Source organism: Dipodomys ordii, unplaced genomic scaffold, assembly GCF_000151885.1.
Source record: "Dipodomys ordii isolate 6190 unplaced genomic scaffold, Dord_2.0 Scaffold80, whole genome shotgun sequence".
In the NCBI taxonomy this organism is placed as follows: domain Eukaryota; kingdom Metazoa; phylum Chordata; class Mammalia; order Rodentia; family Heteromyidae; genus Dipodomys; species Dipodomys ordii.
The window spans coordinates 944,463-970,992 of NW_012267296.1; the positions used below are offsets into that span (position 1 = coordinate 944,463).

The 26,530-nt window shown below is 36.0% G+C and overlaps 1 pseudogene across 1 annotated transcript in view; it reads right to left on the reverse strand.

Moving 5' to 3' along the window:
- Positions 1-26,530, reverse strand: part of LOC105992132 — a 68,969-nt pseudogene that overhangs the window by 37,335 nt on the left and 5,104 nt on the right. The window lies entirely within an intron of this gene.

Genomic DNA, 26,530 nt, shown 5'->3' on the forward strand with positions numbered 1-26,530 from the left:
ATGATGCTGTAAGACATATTGAAATTCCAAGTATCATATGAAAGCAAACAATGTTACATTATAGTAAAAAGCTATAATTGGAAGATTTCAGTTCTGAGATGGTAGAAATAATAATAAAAAAGTGACCATTTCTTCATGTGTCTATTGGCCATTCTTCTTTCCTCTTCAGAGAAGTTCCTCTTTAACACGTTAGCACACTTATTTATTGGGCAGTTGTTATTTGAAGAGTTATTGTTGGGGGATTTAATATTTGAGTTCCAGGTACATTTTAGATATGAGACGCTTGTCCGTTGTACGGCTGGTGAAGATCTTCTCCCAATCCATGGGTCTATTGATCTTGCTAGCTATGTCCTTTGCCATGCAGAAGATTTGAAATTTCATGCAATCCCATTTGTCCAACCTTTCTTTGATTTGTTGTGTTTCTGGGTCTCTATTAAGAAAATTTCGGCCTGTGCCAAAGAGAACTAGAGATTCTCCTATTTCATCCTGTAATGTTTACAGAGTGCTTGCTTTGACTTCGAGGTCTTTGATCCATTTGGAGTTGATTCTAGCCATAAAAGAAATGCAAATCAAAACAACATTGAGATACCACCTCAACCCATTTAAAATGGCTATAATCAAAAACTCTAATAACAACAAATGCTGGAGGGGATTTGGACAGAAGGGAAGCTCACTGCATTGTTGGTGGGAGTGTAAACTTGTTCAAACACTTTGGAAAGTAGTATGGAGGTTCCTCAAAAGACTCCACATAGAGCTCCCCTGTGACCCAGCAATCCCACTTTTGGGCATTTACCCAAATGTTCACAAACAAGACCACACTAAAGCTATTTACCATAGCTAACATATGGAACCAACCCAGATGCCCCTCAGTAGATGAATGGATCAAGAAAATGTGGTATATCTACACAATGGAATTCTATGCCTCCATCAGAAAGAATGACATTGCCCCATTTGTTAGGAAATGGAAAGACTTGGAAAAAATTATATTAAGTGAAGTAAGCCGTCCCCAAGAAACATAGGTCCCATGGTTTCCCTTATTTACAATAACTAGTATATTTCTGAATCAAGCAGAAAATATCAGATAAGTTGATGTTAGGGAAATGAACCCTAAGTTATGTATTCAAATGTGTTTTTTTTTCTTTCATGCGACTGTGTCTAACACATACGATTATTTCTTTGTTGGTTTGTATGTCCCTCCCCACACTGTATAACCCCTGCTTTCACTGTATTTGATGTTGGTATAATTTGTGGAGGGGAAGGGAAAAAACAAATGGTTTAAATAGGAATACAGGCGGACCCATTGCAACAATGAGATGTACAAATCGTTATGTCGAAAACGAACTTTACAACTTTGGTGGGGGGGGAGGGTGGGGGCCAGGGAGAGGATGGGATGGGAAGGGAAAACAAAGTAGAAGGCTACAATACTTGATAAGAAATGTACTCATTATCTTGTCTATGTAATTGTAACCCCTCTGTACAGTATTTTCACAATAAAATATTTTAAAAATGTGACAATGATTTTAAACTGAGTGTTTCTGTTATCTAGCATAGAAAATGGAAGGAATTCTATCTCCTCAAAAAATTAAAAATCATGGAAATGGAAAAAATTATGAAGTATAAAAATACCCTATGATGCTGAAACTTTCAATTAAAGTCATAACCATTAAAATATAAAATTAACAAAACATAAATATCAGTACCTAGATGAGTATAAAATTAAGAACTGAAAATCAATACAAAAATATAAAAAACTAGAATAGAACACTAGATGGATGTTGAAATTAAGGAGTCAAAGTCAGCATCCAAAAGTGATAGCTGTATACCTAATATTATTGTGGCACTAGTCACAATACCCAAGTTATGAAATCAGAGTTTAACAAGAGATAAATGAATATATGAATGGATATACATGTATATCCATATTAAAATGGTTATATAAAAATGACATGAATATCTTTGGGAAGGTTGTAGGAAGGGTACAGAATTCAAGGGAAAAGGGTGAACAAGTGCAACAGTTGAGCTCACTGGACACTGATGAAAGTGAACTATATATTTTGTGGATATGTGGAGGGACTAGGAGAAAAAGAGGAAAGGGAAGGCATTGTATGAAAGGAGATTAACTCATTACCTGACTCATGTAATTGTATTCCCTCTGTACATCATCTTTATAATAGCCATAAAGTAAATAAAAATTTAAAAAATATGAAAGCGTGTAGAACCAAAGTAAATCATTCCTTCATTAAGTTTCTTATGGCAAATAAGGTCATAGTTGTTACTACTTGAGAGTACCTCTCAAGAATTTAGAAATAGTTTGTGGGAGATGTTTGGAAGTTTGAGAAACGATATAGTCAAATCTCAGAACACTGACTGTAGAGATTTATGAGTGACTCAGGTGGGAGTTCAGAAGACCAAAATACCAAAAGTAATACAAACATTGAGGGATAGGCTCATAAAGTTTTATATGAGAATAGGTACTCCACAGGTAATTGGACTGGAAGATTTTTGTTACATTGTGACAAAGAATCTGTGAATATTTTGTCCATGTTTTGAGATTGAGAATGATGTTGGATTTAAAAACAATGGACTAATTGTTTTAGTGGAGAAAATTACAAGACCAAATAGAATTCAGGCTGTAACATGGTTATTGTTGGCTATATTAAGCTAGACATGGTAAGTCTGAAAATTGGAAACAAAAAGGAGAGCAAAATCCTTTGAACACTTGCAGCTTTTCCATTAAGACTAGGTAAAGTTGGATCTAAGTTATGCACCACTTCTGGAAAGATAAGCACCATTTAAAAGAAGCAAAGGTGTAGCCTAGGCTAGTCTTGAACTAGAGATCCTCCTGCTTTACCCTCCTCCTTGATCATCACTTCTTTGTTGATGTTTTTGTTTTCTTTTACTTTTGGTTTCTTCGTTTATTTATCTATCCTTGGAGAATAAGGAGGTACAGAAATGGTGGGTATGGAAATTAGGGGAAAACTGGGAGGGAGGGAATGTGTGACATTGTTCAAAAAGAAATGTACTCTTTACCTTACTTATGTAAGTGTAACCCCTCTGTACAGCATCTTTACAATAACAATAAATATGAAAGGAAAATAGAAAATGCGGTATATATACACAATGAAATTCTGCTCATCCATCAGAAAGTGATATTACACCATTCATGATGAAATGGAAATACTTGGGAAATTATATTAACCGAAGGAAGCCTGACCCAAAGAAGCATAGGTTGCATGGTTTCCTTTTTTTTGTTAATTAGAACGTGCCTACAAATCTACAAGTAAACACAATGGATGGTAAAGGAAAAAATACACTGGGATATGATAAATGATACAAGTCTTTAGGCATTCAGAGTGAGACCAAAGGAGGATATTCTAAGGAAAGGATTACAAAGGCACAATAGCTATGAGCATCTGACCATATAAAATGATATTTATCAAAATAAACTCCAAGAAATGAAAATAAGATTTTTTTCTTTGTTGCTATTTTTGTTTTCATATATTTTTTGTTTGTGTGTTTATCTGTCTTTGGGAGGGTAAAGGTTGGAACAGAAACTCTGGGACAAAGGGTGAAAAAAATTCAGCAGTGATATTCACTAGACACTAGATTGAATTTGAAAAATACAACTTTTGGATGTGAACATGAAGGAAAAACTGGGAGACAGTGAGAGAAGGAGTGACATTGTTCAAAGGAAATATACTCTATCTGATTTATGTAACTGTAACCCTTTACATCACCTTTACAGCAACAAATATTTTTTTAAAAAGAAAAAGAACTGGAGTGGATATGATTAAATATTGGAAATATATGTAAATAGGAAATACATACACATGTGAAATGTATTATATGCATGTATGGAAATACCATGAAAACCCTGTATGAAGTGATTGAGATTTACACTTATGAATAAGTAAAGGCACTGTATATAGGTAATTTGTATGATTTAAACAGAAAAGTATTTGCAAGTATTCCAACTTAAATATACTAATTTTACTGGACGGCTGAAACTGGAAATTATGTGCAACAAATATTCAATTTTGCTATAACAGTGACATCTTCTTTCTTATTTAATCCTTTTTTAATGTTTTTTAAAATTGATTTCATGTGGTTTTGTAGCGGTAACCAAATATCTGAGACTAAATATCAGACTGGGCACTAGATAAACAAAAGTGTTTATTTAGCTCACACTTTCAGAGGCTAAAACCCATAATCAGTCAACCCTAGACAGCTCTTTTGACTACATCACCAAATGGCAAATGAAATAATGATAGAGATTGTGAAAGATGGAGCAAGTATTCTGAGTGGAATAGGTCTAATTTTGATCTTTTTATAAGAACTCACTCTTGTGAGACATATCATTCCAACAAGAGTGTTAATTGTATGATAATTCCAATGCCTTAATTACCTCCAGTGAATCTCTATTTTTAAATGTCCTATAGCACCCTAAACACAGAGGAGGTACTCTTCCAACACATGAAATTTTGGGTTAAAAATCACATAAAACTATATCTCCTTTGAAAAGAAATATATATATATATATATATATATGTAACAGAATGATGAAACAAAATTCATAAGTTGGAACCCAATATGTGTGATAATTCATCTTGATTACCAACTCCATTGGACTGAGAAATATTTAGGCGATTAGAACAATAAAAGTCTGTGAAGGTGTTTCAAGAAAGAACTGAGAGGGCAAGAATGGAATTCTATGCCTCCATCAGAAAGAATGACATCGCCCCATTTGTTAGGAAATGGAAAGACTTGGAAAAAATTGTATTAAGTGAAGTAAGCCAGGCCCAAACAAACATAGGTCCCATGGTTTCCCTTATTTGCAATAACCAGTATACGTTTAGGACAAGCAGAAAAGGTCAAAAGCTATGTACTTAGGACCACATAAGATGATGTTAAGTGAAATGAACCCCGAGATAGGGACACAACTTGTTTTTTTTTTCTTTCTTGCTATTGTTTTTTAACGTATCTAAAATGTACTATGTGATTGTTTTTGTTTCTCTTCTATGTTCTTTCCCCATGGTATAAGCCCTATTTTTACTGTATTTGACATAGGTGCCCTGCATCTTTTATATACATTTTTCTATACATTTTTCTAATTTGGGCAGGGGAAGAGAAATAACAAAATGCTGAAACAAGGATACAAGTTGATCTATTCTAACAATGACATGTACAAGACACTATGTTAAAAACGAACTTTACAACTTGGCAGAGGGAGGAGGGAGTTGTGGAAGTGGGAAAGGAAGGGATGGTAGGGGAAAAACAAAGGAGGTAACAATGCTCAATAGGAAATTTACTCATTGCCTTACTCATATAACTATAACACTTCTGTATATTATTTTTACAATGAAAACATAAAAAATATAAAAAAGAACTAACTTTAGGGTGACTAGCACCATCAAATCAGTTGAACTCAAAAAGAGAATGAAAGAGACTATACTACAATCATTCTCTCTGTTCTGTTCTTGTTCACAAAAAGTTGAAAAACTTCTTCCTACCACTCCCACTGTCATAATATGTTGTTCAAATGTGGGGCCAACTGCTATGGACTTCTCAAACCATGAGGCAAAATATTTTTCTTACCTTAATTTGTCACAGGTACTGTTTCAGAGCTAAAATATAATGCTCAGTTTTAGGAAGTGATTAAATTATGATCCTGGTGTGCTTATAACTGGTATTGGCCCTTTAATAAAATAGTGTTCCCTAACCACCCTTCACTTTTCTGTGTTTTCTCCCATGCAAGTATATAGGATTTGTTCTTTTTTCCCTGTTTTTGTTCTATGAAAATGCTATCAGAAACTGGTATCTGTGAGGAATTGACCCTCATCAGACACTGAAATTTTCAGTTCCTTACTTCTAATCTCTTGAATCCCTAGAAGTAAAGTTCAATTATTTACAAAACCAAGTCTAAGGGTTGATTTTTTTTTATTATTTGTATCAGTAGGAATTGACTAAGACAAATAGAAATCTATTTCTCAAAGTTCTAGAGGATCTAAATTTAACATTAAGGTGCTGTAAAATTGGTTCCTGCTGAGGCCTTTCTTCGTCTTGCAGATGGCCAGTTTCTTGCCTTTTCCCTGTGTGCATGCATGCATGTTTGGTTTCTCCTATTAAAAGGACACTAATCCTATGGCATTAAGGTCCACTTTAGCACCTCACTTAATCTTAGTTACCTCGCTCAAGGCCTACTCTCCCCTTAAATATAGTCCCAATGGTGCTTAGGATATCAATGTTAATTTGGGAGAAGTAAAAGATCCACTCCATACTCCATAATACTATCCACTTCATAATACTCCATAATATTAAGTGATCAGTTCTCAACTACTTGTGCTCAAATAGGTTAATGCTAATTCCTTTGCCCTGGAATGTTGCTTGTTTCATTCATGGACATAACTACCATTGATGAATGTTAAAATTAATTTGCAAGTAGTTACATAGTAAATTATTTAATGCACTTTTATATGTATATACTTTTATAGAGAGCTGTTTCTCTCCCAAAAAATCTTATGTTGCAGTCCAAAATTGAACATCAGAATTTAATTATATTTGGAAATAGGGCTTTTGTAGAAGTAATTGGGGCTTTTAAGGTGGCTCCTAATCTAGCATGACCAGTATCCTTAAAATAACAGAAAATTAGTGCATAGATATCTATATAAGGAGGAACACAGGAAAGCAAAGTGAAAATATAGCTATCTACAAAACAAGGGGAGAGGCTGAAGATACATACAACCTTACTATAATTGACCATAGACTTTTTATCTCCAGAACTGTAAGGGAAAAAGTTAGTTTATGTAGATTATGTCACACAGTATGTGGTGTATTGTTATGGCTGTCTGAGCAAACTAATATAACTGTTCATTTTTTATAGCAGATCTTTAAAAATAATTGATCAAGGCCTATGTTCTTTTTTAGAAAAAGTTATTAATCATTGCATGAAAATTTTCATGATAAAGGGGTTGGGCTTCACATCTCCAAATCAATGAGATGCCAACTGTTCTTTTTAGATGATTTGACCAAATGACAACCTTGTAAAACTCCCACTCAAGCATACCACATTAAGTGCAAATATAAGAACTCTGTGCAATTTATTCCTTTTATAATCTGTCAATATATTTAAAATGTCCTAGTAACCCAAGGAAAATCTTCCACACACACACACACACAAATCATCTTCTCGGTCACTTCCTAAGTAAAAGCTTCTCATTTAGAATCTTGTTTTGTTTGATTGATGAAAGGAGAATGTGAAATGCATTTGGAGATCTGAGAACCTGTCTCAGTTTTACACTCAGATATTAGCCATTGATTTTAACTAGGGTTCTGAATTGCCTCTGTTCTGTGACTACCTCCCTCTTTCCAATTTAAATATTGTAAAAGAAGAACCTAGAGACAGTAATGTTATCAAATCATAAGAGTTCATGTGGATGAATTGGCTATTTAAGTCAATCCCTGTTGTATTACTTATAATGTCTAAGCCTTCCTGGAGTCCCATAACTATCACTATTTGCATCTTCCTTTTTAACATTATAAGTTACTTAAGTCTAATTTCAAAAATCACATCCAATAAAAATAATATAGTATTCATTTTCCTATGACTGGAATTTTTACTTTTAGTTCAATATTGTTTTGGAAAACATATCCATGTTATTTTATAAGGTATCATGTTGTCATCTTTTAATTCCCCATAGTACTCCATTATATGAACTTCCTATTTGACCTATTTCCCTGTGAATTGCCATTATGGTCATATCTATGGAATATAAAGAAGAGCTGTGATATGTAAAGTTTTATACTTGTTTTGCATTTCCCATAAATATTTTATTTCATATACTTGTGAGTAGAAATGCCAGTCCAATAACTATGCATGTGCTCATTTTTAATGGTGGATCATAAGTACAAAAAAAAAGTTTGGGGGCTGGGAAGGTGGCTCAGTGGTAGAGTGCTTGCCTTGCATGTATGAGGCCCTGGGTTCAATTCCTCAGCACCACATAAGCAAAAAGAAAAAAGCCAGAAGTGGTGCTGTGGCTCAAGTGGTAGAGTGCTAGCCTTGAGCTGAAGAGCTGAGGGACAGTGCCCAGGCCCAGAGTTCAGGCCCCACGACCGGACCCAAAGAAAAAAAAAAGTTTGTATCATTTATCAGTCTGTGCTAGTAGCCATATTCTCTTTCCAAATTGCCTGAATGAGTCTGCTTTGGATTTGACAGTTAGGCTTCTTTTGTTGTTGTTTTTGCTGTTGTTGTTGTTGTTGTTTTAATTTGAACATGTATTATTTTTAAGATGGACAGAAGCACTTTTGATCACACTATATAAATTAAATTAAATGTATTTGAATGCATGGTCATATTATGGATAGCCATTCTCTTTATCTTCACAGTTGTTTAGATTATTTAATTTTTAATTTAATAAAGTATACTTTATCAATTGTTTCCTTTATAACTAGTTCTATTTATTTTCCATCTATCCCACCTTATAAAAGATTTTTATTATTTTAAATAATGTATTGTAAAGGTGATATACACAGGGGTAACAGATACATGACAGGCAATGAGTACATTTCCTTTTGAACAGCAACACCACCTCCTTAATTCCCTCTCAGTTTTTCCTTCCTAACTTTCCTCCCCGCAAAGAGGTATAGCTCATTTCAAACATACTGTCTAGTGGATTTCACTGCTGAATTGATTCACACTTTGTCCCACAGTTTCTCCACTGAAGACATTTTTCCATGTTAATTTCTGGAAGAATTTTACATTTCAGATTGAGAGTTTTCAAACTTCTAGTGTAGATTGTCAGGAACAAGTCTATGGTATAGAAAAAAATCAAATATTTAATGACATTACAATGAATGGTATTTTAGAAGACTGATAGAACTTCATTTGAGAACATTAAGGAGGAAAATTGCCTTGGTAAGATTTGGGTTATCACAGAATGGTTTTGAATTCCATCTGCAAGAATCATTCTTCAATTCTAGATCAGTTACAATTTCTGAGGGTGAATTAAAAGAAGTGCAGATTTGTCTGGGGACTGGTGATTCATGCCTGTAATTCTAGCTACTCAAGAGATTTGAGGATTAGAACTGAGTATTGCAGTTTGAAAACAGCCTAGACAGGAAAGTACCTGACATTCTTATCTAATTAACTACCAAAAAGCCAGAAGTGGAGCTAAGGCTCAAGTGATAATGTGCTAGCCTTGAGCAAAAATGCTCAGTCCCTAAATTCAAGCACTAGCACAGGCACACAAAAACAGGCAAATAAGTGAAGATGATCCAGAGATCAGATACTGACCAAAACTGCTGACCTTCTAAACTGAGGAAAGATTAGAAAATTGGGTCTCTGTAAAATTAAGAATAGAAAAATGGACCTGTAATTATCAATACTAAAAAATATGTAGTCAGTCATTCAAAGAAGTAGTCTGTCTGGCATTTTTATGAACTTAGATGAAATAAAGGTGTTTTTTTAAAACTAGAGTTATCTGGGCCTGTCTCCCTAAAATGATTAACAACAGACTTATTTTATTAAATTCCAGTTCTAGATAGAAATTTAGTCTTTGAACCCTTTAATTCTATGTGTTAACAAGTCAAACTATTTTTTCCATATGGATATCCAGTTGGCTGAGCATCATTTTATGAAAGAAAATTTATTACCCACTACAATGACATATCAGTTTTAAAGTAAATTGAATGACCTTTCTCTGGGCTTTGGAGTTTTTATTTCACTAGCTTATTGTTATTAAAAGTGCCTCGCCATCTTAATTACACTATATTTTTAAGAAATCATGATTTTAATCTTCAATATATTTTTTTGTGTTTAAGCCTATGTAAATATATGTAAACATGTTTATTATGACAATACAAAACACTAACTGTGATATAGAGTTGTTTTGAACCTAAATATTGCTTTGGGGAGAAATAACATTGAACTAGAATTAGATGGGCTGAAAAAAATCCCAGAGCTTAGACTTATAGTATTCATGCTTGAGGTATTTAATAAACATTATTCTGTCATACCAAATCTGATAGTGGTAGAATGAACCTATTAGAGAGCTTACCAAATGATTGCGTAGTATAATTAGAAGTACAACATGAAGATAATTATTTTAAATGAGAAATATTCTGTATTAGAGAAGGCCCACAGTAAGAAAAACTACAAGGTTGTTAGAATGTGTATGAAAAATAATAACTTCTAATAAGGAATTATAAAAGATACATAACAATTATGGGGAAAATGTCCAACGCCGTATCAACTTGTTAAACAACATATACAGATCATTTTGGACACAGATTAATCTGAGAATTTGATACCAACTATTCAGCCAAACTGAATAATAGCTTAGTATATAAACTAAAATATTATAAGGTGTCTGGTAGAACAATACAATTGTTTATTGGAATCCCTTCTCATAATCTGGAATGTTATCTTGCATCATTATTCCTCCACCTGAAATGTTGCTATGTTTAGTGTTCATCCACACTCCCTTAAATATGAAAATCTTTCATACCTACAATTTTTTTCCATTTATAATATTTTTTTTTGCTTTTTTAAATTATTGTGAAAATACCATATAGAGGGGTGACAATTACATGGGCAAGATAGTGAGTACATTTCTTATCAAGCATTATTACCTCCTCCGCTGTGTCTCCATACCATCTCTTCCCTTCTTCACCACCCCACTCCCATATCCAACTACCAACACTCTCCCCAATCCCACCCCCAACCTCACCAAAGTGGTAAAGTTTGATTTACGACACAACGTATTATACATCTCATTGTTGTAATGGGTCGACCTGTAACCCGTTTTAAACAGTTTGTTTTTTCCCTTCCCCTTCACAACTTATATCAACATCAAATACAATGAAAGCAGGTCTTATACCCTGGGGAAGGTACATAGAAAGAAACAAAGTAATCATCTTATAAATGTGTTAGAAACAATAGCAAGCAGAAAAAAAAAAAAAACATTTGAATCTTTATCTTGGTGTTTATTTTGCCTAACATCAACTTGAGGTACATGGGACAATAAAAAGTGACTATGCAGTCTTTGTAAATGTTAACCAATAATGTAACTGATTGTGTGGAAATCCCCTGAACTTATTTGTTAAATGCTATAAAAGCTTTGCTGATTTTGTGCTTGGGGCCTTTTAGCATCACTGGTTACCAAGTGTGCGGAGGACCAAGCTCGAGCTTGCTGTTTCCATTGGTCATGGTCTCTGGTGGTCTTCTGGGGGTCCCGAGTCAGTGTACAACAGGGGTATTTATATGATCAAAACATGGGATCTTACTTTACAATTATGCAAATAAGTGTGATTATCTTTACTCTAGTCAGTCCTGATGTTAAACTTCCTGAGTATCTGGATGTTTGGGCATTCTTTCGAGGTAAGAATACATCCTACCATATAACAGATGCATATCCTTTATATAGGAAGGAATCCTATTCTCTACCTTTTGGATAGGAGGTTGCTTACAATTTGGTGGAGCATTTCTCTCAGAAAAGCAAATATCCTGCCCAACAAATGTTAATTTTTGGGTGAGAAATGCATCACTCAGGAAGGAATGCATCCTGCTGCTTTGCTTTGGAACGTAAGCACTTCTATGATTTAAATACTGTATTTCTTTTTTAAAAAAATTAATTTTATTGTCAAGAGAGGTTACAGCTACATACATAAGGCAGTGAGTGAATTTCTTGTCCAACTTGTTACCCTCTCCCAATGATTTCTCCCACTTCCCCTTTCTCCAACCCCCCCCACAAGTTGTACAGTTTATTTCCAACATGTTGTCTTTTGAGTATCACTGTTGGTTTGGTTAAACCTTTGTCATTTGTCTCACCATTTTGTTGTTCTCCTCACTTCCCTAATTCAGATAAATATATATACAATACCCAGGGTATCAAAATCAAATACAGTGACAACAGGGGAAAATCCATAGGAAAAAGAAAAAAGAAATCACATAGTACATTGAAAACAACAACAACCCTTTGTTTCCATGTGTTGGAGTTAGTTTGACTTTATTTCTGAGTTGGTTTCACCAAGATTCATTTTCCTTAATTTATCTTGCCCCATTTTCCCCGAAATGATTTTGGTCCGTGATATGATGGAGAATTAGAGATGAATTATAGTATTTGACTTAACTGTATAAGAGGGACAAGAAATGAATCTAATAATATGATAGGGAATTAAAAATGATCTGTAGTATTTGACTTAAACTGATAGGTGAATGATGAATAGATTTAAAATATGAATGTACCTAATCTTGTGGATGAGGCTTTCTTGGTATCTAACTAGTTACCTTTTGTAATCCTACCTCTGCACTTTCGTGAACCACATGTTCCCCAACCTGGCTGAGCCATTAACATTCTTTGTTCTATTCCTGGAGAATCCGAGGTACTCCCAGCTCCAGCGGGAAGAATGATATCCTTGGGTGGGGAGCTCATACTTAAAGCTGGCCCAGCCATTAGTTGGAATCTGAAGGGCAATCTTATGATGTTTGATTGTACCTCCCCTTCTCCTCCCCCTGCCCAATAAATTTTAAAAGGTCAAGGTGGGCGGCTGCCCCGGGCTGTCTCCTGGGAACCCGACCTCAGGAGCAATTCTGGAGCGTCAGTTCTCCATCACTCAATAAAATCTTCCAAGTTTTAATTGCAAATTGCGTGGGCTCAGTATTAATATCCCCCCATTACAGTCCCTTAATCTTAAGGGAAGCAGATGAATGAATAGCTCCTGTACTTCTGGTATGCTCACCATACCTCATTTTCCCCTAGTCTATCTTGCTTCAATATCATATAGAAAATCGATAGATTTTGGTAAACAGAACACAAAAAAGGAATATTGCCTTTATAATTCTGTGTGTTTAAATCTTATCCCTTCAATTGCATTGAGGAACGTGTTTTTTTAGGAAATATAATCCCTCTAAAAAGTAATTTAAAAATATTTCAGAGAAAAGAAATCAACAAATCAAAAGTAGTGTTTGTACAATTAGCTAAAATCGGGGAGAGTCAGGGGAGATGCATGTGTTCCCCCACACACACCAGCTTTGTTGTTGTTTGCAGTATGTGTGTTGACAATGATTCCTATATTCAGATAACTCTTCTATCAAGATAGGAGTCAGTAAGTAAATATTTTTAATCCTTTTCATCCTGAGTGAAAAGTTTTAATTTTGATTTATGTGGACTTACTCAGAGACAATCCATATGGAAAGTAAACTAGGAAGAATCAAGTTTTTGTTTCTGAGTCTTTCAATTATTTATCAAATACTGATCTTAATATTACTGTAATTCAAGATATTTATTTTTTTAGGTAAGCCCCATGTCTGACAAAAACACAGGACTGACAAAAGTAAATAAATGAATTAATTAAAATAAATTTTAAAATAAATGTGTGACTACATATCCCAATAAGGTTTTGACCAAAGGAAACAAGATGGAAATGGCTCAGCTACAGACCTACATTGCAACTTAGGTGAGTGTTAGTTTCACCTCCTCCATCTTCCTATCCAGTCTGCTACCTTATACTTGATACCTTAAATAAAAATGCCTTTCACTGAAAACAGGTTACACAGGTTTTTACCCAAAATTAGGTGACTCAGGCAGCTGCAATCCCAAATGGCAGCCCCTACCCTAATACAATTTCCCTTTGCCTTGTCTGTGCAGCTACAACTGTAAATTTTAACCCTTTCCACAACGCAGTTGACTGCTCTCACGTTCCACATGAACCCAGCCCTATAAAACTGTTCTGAGACACATCTGTAATCCAAGCACTTGGAAGGCAGAGGTAGGATTATGAGTTTGCTGCCAGCCTATGCTACATAGTAAGACAGAGAGAGAGAGAGACAGAGAGAGAGAGAGGGAGGGAGGGAGGGAGAGACAGAGAGAAAGAGAGAGAGAAGTAGAGAGAGAGAAGAAAGAAGAGAGAACAGAAGAAGAGGGGAGAGCAGAGAGAATAGAGATGAATACATAGAGTATAAAATGATTGCATACACGAATATAATTTTGATCACCTATACAAATACAATTTTTAAACTTCTGAAAGGGCTTAAGGAAAAGCTATATTTAAAAATATTTTCTTATGAACACTTAAAAAACACTGAAAAGTTAAAACACTAGCACAACAATACATCAATAAATACATAATTACCAGATTTAGAAAATTTTTTTGTGTGCCAATCTTAGGGTTTGAATTCAGAGCCTGCATACTGTTCCTGAGCTTTTTCATTCAAGGCTAGCACTCTACCATATAGCCCTAGCTCTACTTTTATGTTTTTTTGTGGGAGTGGTAAATTGGAGATAAGAGTTTCACAGACTTTCCTGCCCACAGTACATATGAACCATGATTGTCAGATCTGAGCCTCTTGAGTCGCTAGTATTATAGGTGTGAGCCAGTGGTGCCTGATTTGTATTCCTTATTATACTTGTTTTACTAATTTATCTCTTGTTTCCTTCTTTTGTGTGTATGTGCATGTATGTGTGGGGGCAGGGGCGGGGAGAATGGAATGAATTTTTCACAACAAGTCCAGACAAAATTAATGTTTCCCCTTTGAAAATTTCAACACATGTTCCCTAAAAGTAAAGACACTCTTCTGCAAAACTACACTACTGTATGCCAACGATGAATATGAATGTCTTCCTTCCTCCTTCCTTCCTTCTTTCCTTCCCTCCCTCCCTCCCTCCCTCCCTCCCTCTCTCTCTCTCTCTCTCTCTTTCTTTCTTTCTTTCTTTTTTTCATCGTGGGGCTTGAAATCAGGGCCTGCACAGTCTCTGAGCTTCTTTTGCTCAAAGCTAGCACTCTACCACTTGAGCCACAGCACCACTTCAGCTTTTATTGTTTATGTGGTATTGAGAATTCAAACCTAGAGCTTCATGCATGCTAGGCAAGCACTCTACCAATAAGCCCCAACTATTTTTCTCAATACTATCTAATATACAGGTTAAATTAAAAGTTTTCTATTATTCCCAAAATTGTGTATCTTGTTGATAGTGTTTTTTTATAAGAAGTAGGTTACTAGAGATGGATTAAACTCCAGACCTCATGCTCTATCACTTGAGCCCAATCCTTTTGGCTTTCTGTTTTTCAGATAGAGTCTCAAGATTTTGCCTTGGCTAGCCTTAGACCTTTCTTCTCCTAACTCTGTCCCATAAATGGTATGATTATAGGTATCTGTCACGATGCCTGGCCCCCAAATTGTCTTTCTGGTTGACTTATATTAGAATTAGGATACATCAAGTCTCATGAACTGTTTGGTTATATTTCTTAAGAAGAGTATTTCTCCCTTCTCCTGTTTTTTTTTTTAATGACTTTTCCCTCCCAGTGCTGGTACAGTCTCACACTTGCAAATCAAGGTATTCTACTACTGGAACCACACCTCCAGTCATTTGGTTAGTTTCAAGGCAAGCTATTGCTTTATATCCAGACTGCCCCAGGCTGGGATCCTGCTACTTGTGCTTCACCATGTTTCTGAGGATGGCAGGTAAGGGTCACTGAACTGTGCTTCCTTTGTGGCTGGGATAACAGGTGTGAACTACTGTGCCCAGCTACAGGTTGAGATGGAATCTCCTAAAATGGCTGGCCTCATACTGTGATCTCTGCCTTCTGAGTAGTTAGGATTATAGGCTTGAGCTACTGTGCCTGCCTATAATAACTTTTAATTTGCATAGCATAAGACTCTGGGTTCCATCCTATACACAACTGATGTATTTGCATACTCACTCCCCCTCTACCCACCTCTGCTCAGATAAAACCATCCTGTAAACTGACAGATAAGTCCATCTGATCAATTGTATTCAGCTTAAACATTTTGGCAAGATTACTTCATAAGTGATGCCAGCACTTAAGATTGTGTACCTAGAGGAGGCTTAGAATTTCAGACTAAATGTTTCAGTCATTTTCCTAACGTCATTTACCTGTTTTGTCTTTTCACTTATACTATTTTCTCATTACTGTTTTAATTCTTACATTTGCACTTTGAATACACACAATGTGATGACAATTTTCTTTACTAACATCTTAACGAATGCTGTCAGTGGAGAATCTTCTCTAACTTGTGGGGCAGAAAAAAAGATAAAAAAAAAAACTCTGCTGATAGTCCCATCCAATTGCCACATGCTGCCTGCAAGGTAGCCTGTCAGGGTACTGACATTAAACTCCTGTTCCTTTGTATGTGACCATGTGTCCAAATGATTTTCTTGGCTTAACGTTTTCAGTGAGGAGAACATAGAGATGAACATTCGATTACCACTAAATTGAGAGAACCTGAATTTCTTACTTTAAAAGTTGCTAAAGGGACTGGGGATGTGGCTTAGTGGTAGAGTGTTTGCCTAGCATGCATGAAGCCCTGGGTTTGATTACTTCATAGTACATACAAAGAAAAAGCTGGAAATGGTTCTGTGGCTCAAGTGGTAGAGTCCCAGCCTTGAGCAAAAGAAGCTCAGGGATAGTGTTCAGGCCCTGAGTTCAAGCCCCAGGTCTGGCAAAGAAAAAAGATGTTGCAAAAATAAAATTATGAACTTGTGACTTTAAATGAGCATCATTATTCCACAATACTGTGAATTTCCGGAAATTATGTAATCACTTAATCACAATCAAAAAAAAAAAAAACCTCGGGGAAGGGAGGGAGGGAGGGGATGGTAGGGGGGGGAAATAAAATTATAGTGTTCTTACAAAATTCTTTTTTAGGGATTTTCTTCCATTATTACTCTAGAATTGGTGTTAATATATGTTTTAATACATTGAAATTATTATTTGGTTTTTTAATTTTTTTCAGAGGACTATAGAGACAGAGTGAACTACATTTTCGTAAACAAATTTAAAATGCACAGAATGTTTTGATATACATATACCTAGGGAAATAATTGCAACAGGTAAGCAAGTTAACATTTCCATTGCCTATCACGGTTTTGTATATGTTTATGTGTATATAGTGAATGTATTTATATTTAATATTATAGAATATTGTCAATATTCAATAAAACACTATTAACTATAGCCATGACGTAATACTTATGATCTCTAGATTCATTCATACCATCCCTCAAAATTGTACAATTATACCCTTTTCCCATTACTCTTCTTATTCCTCTATTCATCCCAGTCTCCTTATACTTAAATTAACATTACATTTTCTGATTCTGTATATTCAACTTCTTTTTAAATCATTACATAAAAGGAATATCTTTATTTTTCTGGTCCTAGGGCTTGAACTCAATCCCTGAGATTTTTGCCAAATGCTAGTGCTCTACTACTTGAGTCACAGTTCTACTTACAACACTTTGGCTAATTAATTATACATAAGCGTCTCACAGCCTTTCCTGCCTGTGCTTGCTTTGAACAGAGATCCTCACATCTAAGCCTCCTGAGTAGCTTGAATTACAAACTTGAGCCACCAGTGCCTAGTGGAAGATCTATTTTTTGTTTGACTTACTTCACATAATATATTGATCATAATCCAAGTTCTACAGGTATTTATTTTCTTCTTTACAAAGGTGAATATTCCAAGATAATTGTATATGTATGTGTGTGTATGTACATCACAATTTCATTTAAATGTCCTTGTAGGACATTTAGATTGATTTCAATTCTAAGTTATTGGGAATTAGGCCATAAATACTAAGGCACAGATGCCTTTAAGACGTATGGATATTTTGTGGATATGTACCCACAAAAAAGATTCTGGTTCTTTTAGTAGTTTTATTTTCAATAACTTAAACAAGATACTGATTTCCATGATTGAAACAATGAACATTCCTAAGCAAGAATAGACAATAATTCTCTTGAGTATATGTTTTCACAAAAACTTGTTACCTCTTATCATTTTGGCAATAGCTATTCTAGCTTGTGTGAGATAATTTCACATTGTGGGATTAATTTGCATTTGATTCAAAATACAGACTACTGAGTACTTTTGCTGACTTGCTTTTACTGTGGAGAACTTTTTAATTTTTTCAAAATTTTTTATTATGAAAACACCATACAGAGGAGTTACAATTACATGGAGAAGATAATGAGTACATTTCTTATCAAGCATTGTTGTTTTCTCCTTTGTTTCTCCTTCCTATCCCTTCCCATATCCGGGCCCTCCATATCCTTCCATTTTGCCACCACCACTCACCCCCCCGCCAAAGTTGTAAAGTTCGTTTTTCGACATAATGACTTGTACATCTCATTGTTGCAATGGGTACACTTGTACCCTTATTTAAATGACTTGTTTTTTCCCTTCCCTTAAAAAATTATGCCAACATCAAATACAATGAAAGCAGGGGTTATATCATGGGGGAGGGACATACAAAACAACAAAGAAATCATCTTATAAATAAGTTAGAAACAATCTCATGCAAGTAAAAACCATTTGAATACGTGTTTTGGGGTTCATTTCACCTAACATCAACATATTTGACCATTTCTGCTTGTCTCAGACAAATGCTAGTTATTGCAAATAAGGGAAACCATGGGGCCTATGTTTCTTTGGGCTTGGCTTACTTCACTTAGTATAATTTTTTGCAAGACTTTCCATTTTCTAACAAATGGGGCAATGTCATTCTTTCTGATGGAGGCATAGAATTCCATAGTGTATATATAGCACATGTTCTTGATCCATTCATCTACTGAGGGACAGCTGGGTTGGTTCCACATCTTAGCTATGGTAAATACTGCTGCAATAAACATAGTTGTACTGGTAGCTTTAGTGTGGTATGTTTGTGATCCTTTGGTAAAAACCCAAAAGTGGGATTGCTGGGTCATAGGGGATCTCTACGTGGAGTCTTTTAAGGAACCTCCATACCACTTTTCAAAGTGGTTGAACAAATTTACACTCCCACCAACAATGCACTAAGGTTCCCTTCTGTCCACATCCCCTCCAGTATCTGTTCTTATTAGAGTTCTTGATTATATGCATTCTAACTGGGGTGAGGTGGTATCTCAATGTTGTTTTGATTTGCATTTCTTTTATGACTCGAGAGGTTGAGCATTTCTTCATGTGTCTATTGGCCATCCTTCTTTCCTCTTCAGAAAAGTGTCTCTTTAAGTCTTTAGCCCACTTATTTATAGGGCAGTTGTTTCTTTGAGGATTTGTTGTTGGAGATTTAATTTTTTGAGTTCCAGGTATATTTTAGATATGAGACCCTTGTCCATTGTATGGCTAGTGAAGATCTTCTCCCAATCTGTGTGCTTTCTATTGATCTTGCTAGCTACCTCCTTTGCCAAGCAGAAGCTCTCAAATTTCATGCAATCCTATTTGTCCAACCTTTCTTTTATTTGTTGTGTTTCTGTGTCTCTATTAAGAAAATTTAGGCCTGTGCCAAGGAGACCCAGAGATTTTCCTATTCCATCCTGCAAGATTTGAGTGTCTGTTTTACCTCCCCGGTCTTTGATTCATTTGGAGTTGATTCTGGTGCAGGTTGAATATAGGGATCTAGCTTTAGTGTTCTACAAGTAGTTAATCAATTTTGTCAGCACCATTAACTGAAGAGGCTGTCTATCTTCCATTCTATTTTTTTAGCTCCTTAATCAAAGATTAGATGGCTATAGGTCTGTGTGTTCATTTCTGGGTTTTCAATTCTATTCCGTTGGTCCTGAGGTCTGTTCTTGGGCCAGTGCCAAGCTGTTTTGTTTACTATGGCTTTGTAGTAGAATTTGAAATTTGGTATTGATATTCCTCCAGCACTGTTCTTTCCGTTGAGGAGCCTTTTTGCTATTCGGGGTCTTTTATTGTTCCATATGAATTTTTGGATTGCCTCTTCTATTTCCTTGAATAATGAGGTTTGAATATTGATAGATATTGCATTGGATTTGTAGATAGCCTTGGGAAGTATTGCCATTTTCACGATGTTGATTCTTCCAATCCAGGAAAATGGGAAGTTTTTCTACTTTCCAAAGTCTGTTTTGATTTCCTTTTTCAGGTTTTTAAAGTTTTCATCATAGAGGTCTTCACTTCTTTAAGTTAATTCCTAAATATTTTATTTTTTGTGGGGCTATTACGAATGGATTTGCTTTCCTACTTTCAACAATGCTTTTCTCATTGTTGGCATACATAAAAGCCATTGATTTTTGACGGTTAATTTTATACCCTGCTACTTTGCCAAAGTTTTGAATCAGCTTGAGTAATTTGGGAGTGGAGTCCGTGGGATTCTTTAAATTCTAGATCGTGTCATCTGCAAGGAGGTAGAGTTTTACTTCACCTTTTCCTATTTGGAACCCCTTTATGTTTGCATCTTGTCTTATTGCTGTAGCTAGGCATTCTAATACTTGATTCAAGAGAAGTGGAGAGAGTGCACATCCTTGTTCCGTCCCTGATTTAAGCAGAAATAGCTTTAGTTTTTTACCATTAAGTATAAGGCTGGCTATAGGTTTGTCATATACAGCCTTTATTGTATTGAGGAATATTCCCTGGATTCCTAATTTTTCTAGATCCTTCATGATATAGGGGTGTTGGATCTTGTCAAATGCTTTTTCTGCATCTATTGAGATAACCATGTGGTTCCTATCCTTGCTCTTGTTGATGTGATGAATTATATTAATTGATTTGCATATATTGAACCAGCTTTGCATCCCTCAAATGAATCTTGTTTGATCATGGTGTATGATTTTTTGGATGAATTGTTGAAGTTGATTAGCCAAAATTTTGTTGATTAGTTTTTCATCGATGTTCATCAAAGAAATGGGTCTTTAGTTCTCTTTCTTTGTTGAGTCCATGCCTGGTTTTGGGATGAGGGTTATGATGGCTTCATAGAAAGAGTTCGGTAGTGAACTTTCTCTTACAATTTCATTGAAGAGTTGGAGGAGTTTTGGTGTGAGCTCTGCTTTGAAGGCCTTGTAGAATTCCACTGTACATCCATCTGGTCCTGGGCTTTTCTTAGTTGGGAGGTCTCTTATTGCTGTTTCTATTTCAATGCTTCATATGGGCCTGTTAAGATAGTTTAACTCAGTTTAGTTTTGACATGTCAATATTTGCTAGGAAATGTTCCATTTCTGACAAGTTCTCAAATTAATTAGCATAAATGTTTGAGAAGTAATCCCTTATGATGTTCTGAACCTTGGTTGTTTCTGTGGTGATGTTTCCATTCTCATCTCTGAGTTTATTTAATTGAGTGTGTGTTCTCTTCATTTTCTGATAAGATTTGCTAAGGGTCTGTCAATTTTGTTAATTTTTTTTTGAAGAACCAACTCTTCGTTTTGTTGATTCTTTCTATGGTTCTTTTGGATTCTAATTAGTTTAATTTTGATTTAATTTTAATTATTTCTTTCCATCTCCTGGATTGGGGTTTATCTTGCTGCTCTTTTTCAAGGAGGTTCAGATGTATCGTTAATTAGTTCATTTCAGACCTGTCCAATTTGTTGATGTAGGAACTCAGAGCTATAAACCTGCCTTTGAGTACTGCCTTAGCTGTGTCCCAGAGGAGCTGGTAATTTGTGTGCTCATTTTTATTGAATATCATGAACATTTTAATTTCATTTCTTATCTCTTCCATTACTCACTGAGGATTCAATAGTTTTTTTTTCAGCCTCCATGTGTTACAGGAATTTCTTTGGTGGCTTATGGTGTTGAGTTCTAACTTTATTCCTTTGTAGTCTGAGAGAATGCAGGGCATAATTTCAATGTTTCTGAATTTGGACAAGTTTGCTTTGTGACCTAAAATATGGTCTATTTTGGAAAATGTTTCATATGATGCTGAGAAAAAAGTGTATTCTGAGGCTGCTGGGTGAAATATTTGGTAGATGTCTATGAAATTTAGTTGATCTATGCAGTTGTTTAGGTCTGCGGTTTCTCTGTTGAGATTTTGCCGAGTTGATCTATCTCGTGGGGAGAGTGGTGTGTTAAAATCCCCAACAATTAATGTCTTTGGATCTATATGGGATTTGAGGGAAAGTAGTGTTTCTTGGATAAATTTGGTGCTCCGATGTTTTGTGAAAAGATATTTACAATTTTAATATCCTCCTGTAGGAGAGATCTTCTAATTAGTATGTAGTGACCTTCTTTATCTTTTCTCACTAATTTTAATTTGAAGTCTATTTTATCTGATAATAGGATTGCAACTCCTGCCTGTTTATGGGGGCTGTTTCATTTTCAAAATGTGTTTGTTTTTATGTGCAAGGTGTGACTCCTGAAGGCAGCAGATAGAAGGATCTTGCTTATTTTTAAATTTATTGTGAAAATACTGTACAGAGGGGTTACAATTACATGGGCAAGATAATGAGTACATTTCTTATCAAGCATTGTAGCCTCCTCCTTTGTTTCCCCTTCCCATCACTTCCCATCCTCCACCCCCCTGTCCCTCCACCCATTCCTCCCCGTCCCCCCTCCACCCAAGTTGTAAAGCTCGTTTTCAACATAATGACTTGTACATCTCCTTGTTGCAATGGGTCCACCTGTATCCCTATTTAAACGATTTGTTTTTCCCCTTCCCCTCCACAAATTATACCAACATCAAATACAGTGAAAGCAGGGGTTATACTGTGGGGGAGGGACATACAAAGCAACAAAGAAATAATCTTATAAATGTTTTATAAACAATTGCATGAAAGAAAAATAGATTTGAATACATATCTTATAGTTCATTTCCCTAACACCACCTTATCTGACCTTTTCTGCTTGACTCAGACATATACTAGATATTGCAAATAATGGAAACCATAGGACATATGTTTCTTTGGGCCTGGCTTACTTCACTTAATATTTTTTTCCAAGCATTTCCAAGTAGACCGTCTATGTCGCTTAATTGGAGAGTTAAGTCCGTTAATGTTGAGAGATAGGACTGAGAGGTATTTGGGAGTTCCTGCCATTTTATCCATCTACTTGGGGCTTGCTGCAACTGGGTTCTTCCTATGGTTCTTGGATTCTGTTTGGGTGTGGTTTGTTGGCCTTTATTGTGGTCTTATTGGTTGTCTATATGTAGGGAATCTTTAAGTATCTTTTGTAGGGCTGGTTTTTTGGAGATATATTGTTTCAGTTTTTCTTTGCTATGGAAGTTTTTTATTTGACCTTTAGCAGAAAGAGAAAGAGATAGGAGTTAGAGAAGAAAAAAAGAAAAAAAGAGAGACAAGAAAAAATGGAAAGACAAGAATTTAAATTTAAAAAGTAAAACACAAAAATTATGGAAGTTTAAAAAAGTAATGAGAGAAGAATGGTGATAGGATGAGAGGAGGGGAGGGATAGAAAGGAGACTAAAAAATACTTAAAATATTGTATAGGTATAAAGAAATAATACTGCTATTAAGTAATTTCAGCCTAAGAGGTGTTGAATTCAGTAATAAATTTCTGGATTAAATGTGTACACAATGGGGGATAAGGTCTAATAGTCAATGATAGGCATATCTGAGGATGAGCAGAACAGCAATTAAGTCACACAAAAAAAAGAACGAAAGAGAATAAAAAGTAAAAGGAATGAGAAAGAAAGACAGAAAAAAAGGACCAAAGGGTCAGTAGAGATTTTTTAAAGCCTACATATAAAATAAAAATAAGAGGAAGAAAAAAAGGATTAATAGAAAACATTTTAATTAAAAATTTAAAAATAAAAAAATGCAAAAATATAGTTCTTTGATTTTTTTTGGGGGGGGATGGGAAGATCCTGTATCTCCCTTGAGTCCTTAACCAGTCTCTTGGTGGAGTCTCTGGTCTGCTTGTGGTATTTGGTTTTCCTGTGGCTTTATTTGTTTCTTAAGTTGGTTTGTTTGGGCAGGCAGAAAAAATGCCCTGCTTTACCCAGGATTTGTGATCCTCTTCCCAGGCTAGTTCATTGGGAGGGAGATCTGCTTTGAGTACCACATAAGAGGAAGATGGCTGTTTCCTCTATTTTGGAGATGCTGTGTTGAGGCTAGATTCTGGGTAGAATTGAGGCCTTTCAGCAAACAGTTGGTTTTCCCTGAGGGGCTAGCTCCTGAGACACTCACAGAGCCCAGCCTGGAGTCTTTCTCAGGGTTTATGTCTACTGAATTTCAATTGCTTGTCTAGGCTGCTTTTGGGAGGGGCAGCCTCTGGCTCTGTTTACCCAGTGAATAAAGCCACTCCTCCGGGGAGGATCTTCCTATGCCTGGGCTGGGTGACTTTCCCCTGGGTGGAGTTGAGCCTGGCAGGTCAGGTCAGGTTCCTGTGACCTGCTAAATGACTCTTTTGTTTTCTTCCAAGGCCGAAGTTGAAGTTTGAAGCTCAGCTGGCCTTTATCAGTATCAAAGATGGAGATCTCTGGTAGTGGGGGGAGGGGGAGTGGTGGCCTTCCCTCCTCTGCTCCCTGAAAAGGAGTGAGGATGGCAAGGTTCTACTCACACCAGAGGGTTGGTTACTGGATCATCTGTGGTATGTGATCTGCAGGATGAAGATATCTGCTCCTTGTCAGTTCCTGCTGGTGTTGAGTAGAATCCGCTTGCCTGCTGCATCGGGTGCCTTTGTTCCAGACTCTCTGTGTTGTAAGTATGGGGGCTACCGCCACAGCCGCAGCTGCCTCAGCTACCGCCACAGCCTCAGCTGCTGTCAAGTGCTCAGACCTGTCTACTTGCCTGGATTTTCCCTCTCTGGCCAAACTCTCTGTACTGTGATGGCACACTTGGTGTAATTCTCTGGCCTAGGACTGTTCACTGGAACACTAAAACTGCTTTTTAGGCCAGACCTTGTTAAGCCTCCAACTTTTCCTCTGACATCTTCCTGGAACCACTCTAAAGTTTTAAATTTAATGTCTTCCTATTTATTTTTGTTTTTGCGGTCGGGAACTTTGATATCTTATCCAAAAAACACTGCCAATACTAATACAAGCTTTTCTATTTTATTTTCTAGAGGTTTGATAGTTCATTATGTTATATTAAGGTCTTTATTTTGAATAAATTTGTGTGTATGATAGATTTTAATTTTATTCTTCTGCATGAAAAAATTTTCTTCATAGCACATATTGTAAAGAATCTTCCCTCTTTTTGTAATTGTAGGCTTCTTGCGAAGAATTGATTTTCCATTTAAACTTGGATATATTTGTAGATTTTATTTGCTCCATTAAACTATGTATTTTTATATTTTTTTCTGAATTATTTTAAATACTAAGTACTTTTGTAATCCTACACAAATTTTAGAATATTTTTGTATTTCTAAGAAAAATGTCATTGTAATATTTAAAAAATGCAGTAATTTTGTATATTCTACTTGAGTATGTATATATTTTGCAGTATTAATTCATTTAATTAATAGATGGACTACCTTGTAATTTAATTGTGTTTTCTTCCATCCACATATTATAATTTTGTGTAGAATAATGATAGTCTATGTTTAAATTTACCTAATTTTTTTACATTTCTGTTTTTAATTTGTTTTATTGGAAAAGTTATATACAGAGGAGTTACAGTTACATTAATTAGATATTTTCCCTCCTGCTAGTTTTTGCCATCCTTTCCCCTCTCCCCAACAAGTTGTATAGTTCATTTTCATTAGAATAAACATTTTCATATGATCATATGCACACAGCTATTGAATCTTTCTGATCCTCTTCTGAGAATTTCCTCCTTTGGTAACACTGTGAGTGTTGGGTTTTTGTCCATCCCACGAAAGACGTACAGGGTCTGAGGAAAGGTAAGTGCGCCTGCTCGCCTGTTTCCCAGCCTCCCCTAGCCCGGGAGACAATCAGATGCAGCAGGGAGTCAAGTCAGACAGGAAAACTCATTTATTAACACAGAGCAAACCTTTTTTAAGGCAAAAATGAGCGGGTGGCATGGCAGAGGAGGAAAAGGAACCAATCACTGTAAAGGTCACATCCCATCATGCACCTAAGCTTCCAAGGTCTGGTTACATACTGTAAAGCAAATTGGGCTCTGCCCACTCAACTCCCTCTCAGCGCCATCTTTGCTGCCCATGTGCTCTACAGTAAATCAGGCTCTGCCCACTCAAATCCCTCTCAGCACCATCTTTGCTGCCCATGTGCTGTACATACTCCCCCTTTTTTCTTTTAATGACAGACCCACCTCCCAGTTAGTTATCCTTTTCCCACCTCTGTAAAGGTTATTTTAACAGGATTATGAGGTAAGGATAGTGTTGGCTATGCAGAGGGTTCGAGGCAAGTCTGGTTGTCGAGATTTGCCAGACAAGGATAGGGAGGGCCCTTGTGCATGACCCAAGAGCCAGTCCCAGTTACCTCACATCCCCACCTTGCACAGTAATAAACATCAATCCCACCACAGTTAGAAATGTCTGAAGCAGTTCAATTAATTCCTGGGCATATATAAAAGTCAGTATCTCGTAAGGTCGTCATATTTAGAATATGGGAACAGCCTGGTATTGGGAGTTCCACACATGTGGCACGGTGCATCCTTGTGGGTGTTAGGTTTTTAAAAAGAGGTACCCGTGTAAGAACTGCACCAGCATGCACGTGGTATTCAGGTAAGGAGTAGGTTTATTCAGTAGACCTGCTGGGACCAGGCAAGGTTGGCACTCCACGTGGCTGGGAAAGGCCTGGGAATGAGTGAGAGCTGGGAAGAGAAGAAAGAGCTAGAAAAGAGCAGAGAGAGAGGTAAGAACAGAGAGAGAGAGTGCTAGAATAGAACAGAGAGAGCTAGTTAGCAGAGAGAGCTAGAAAAGAGC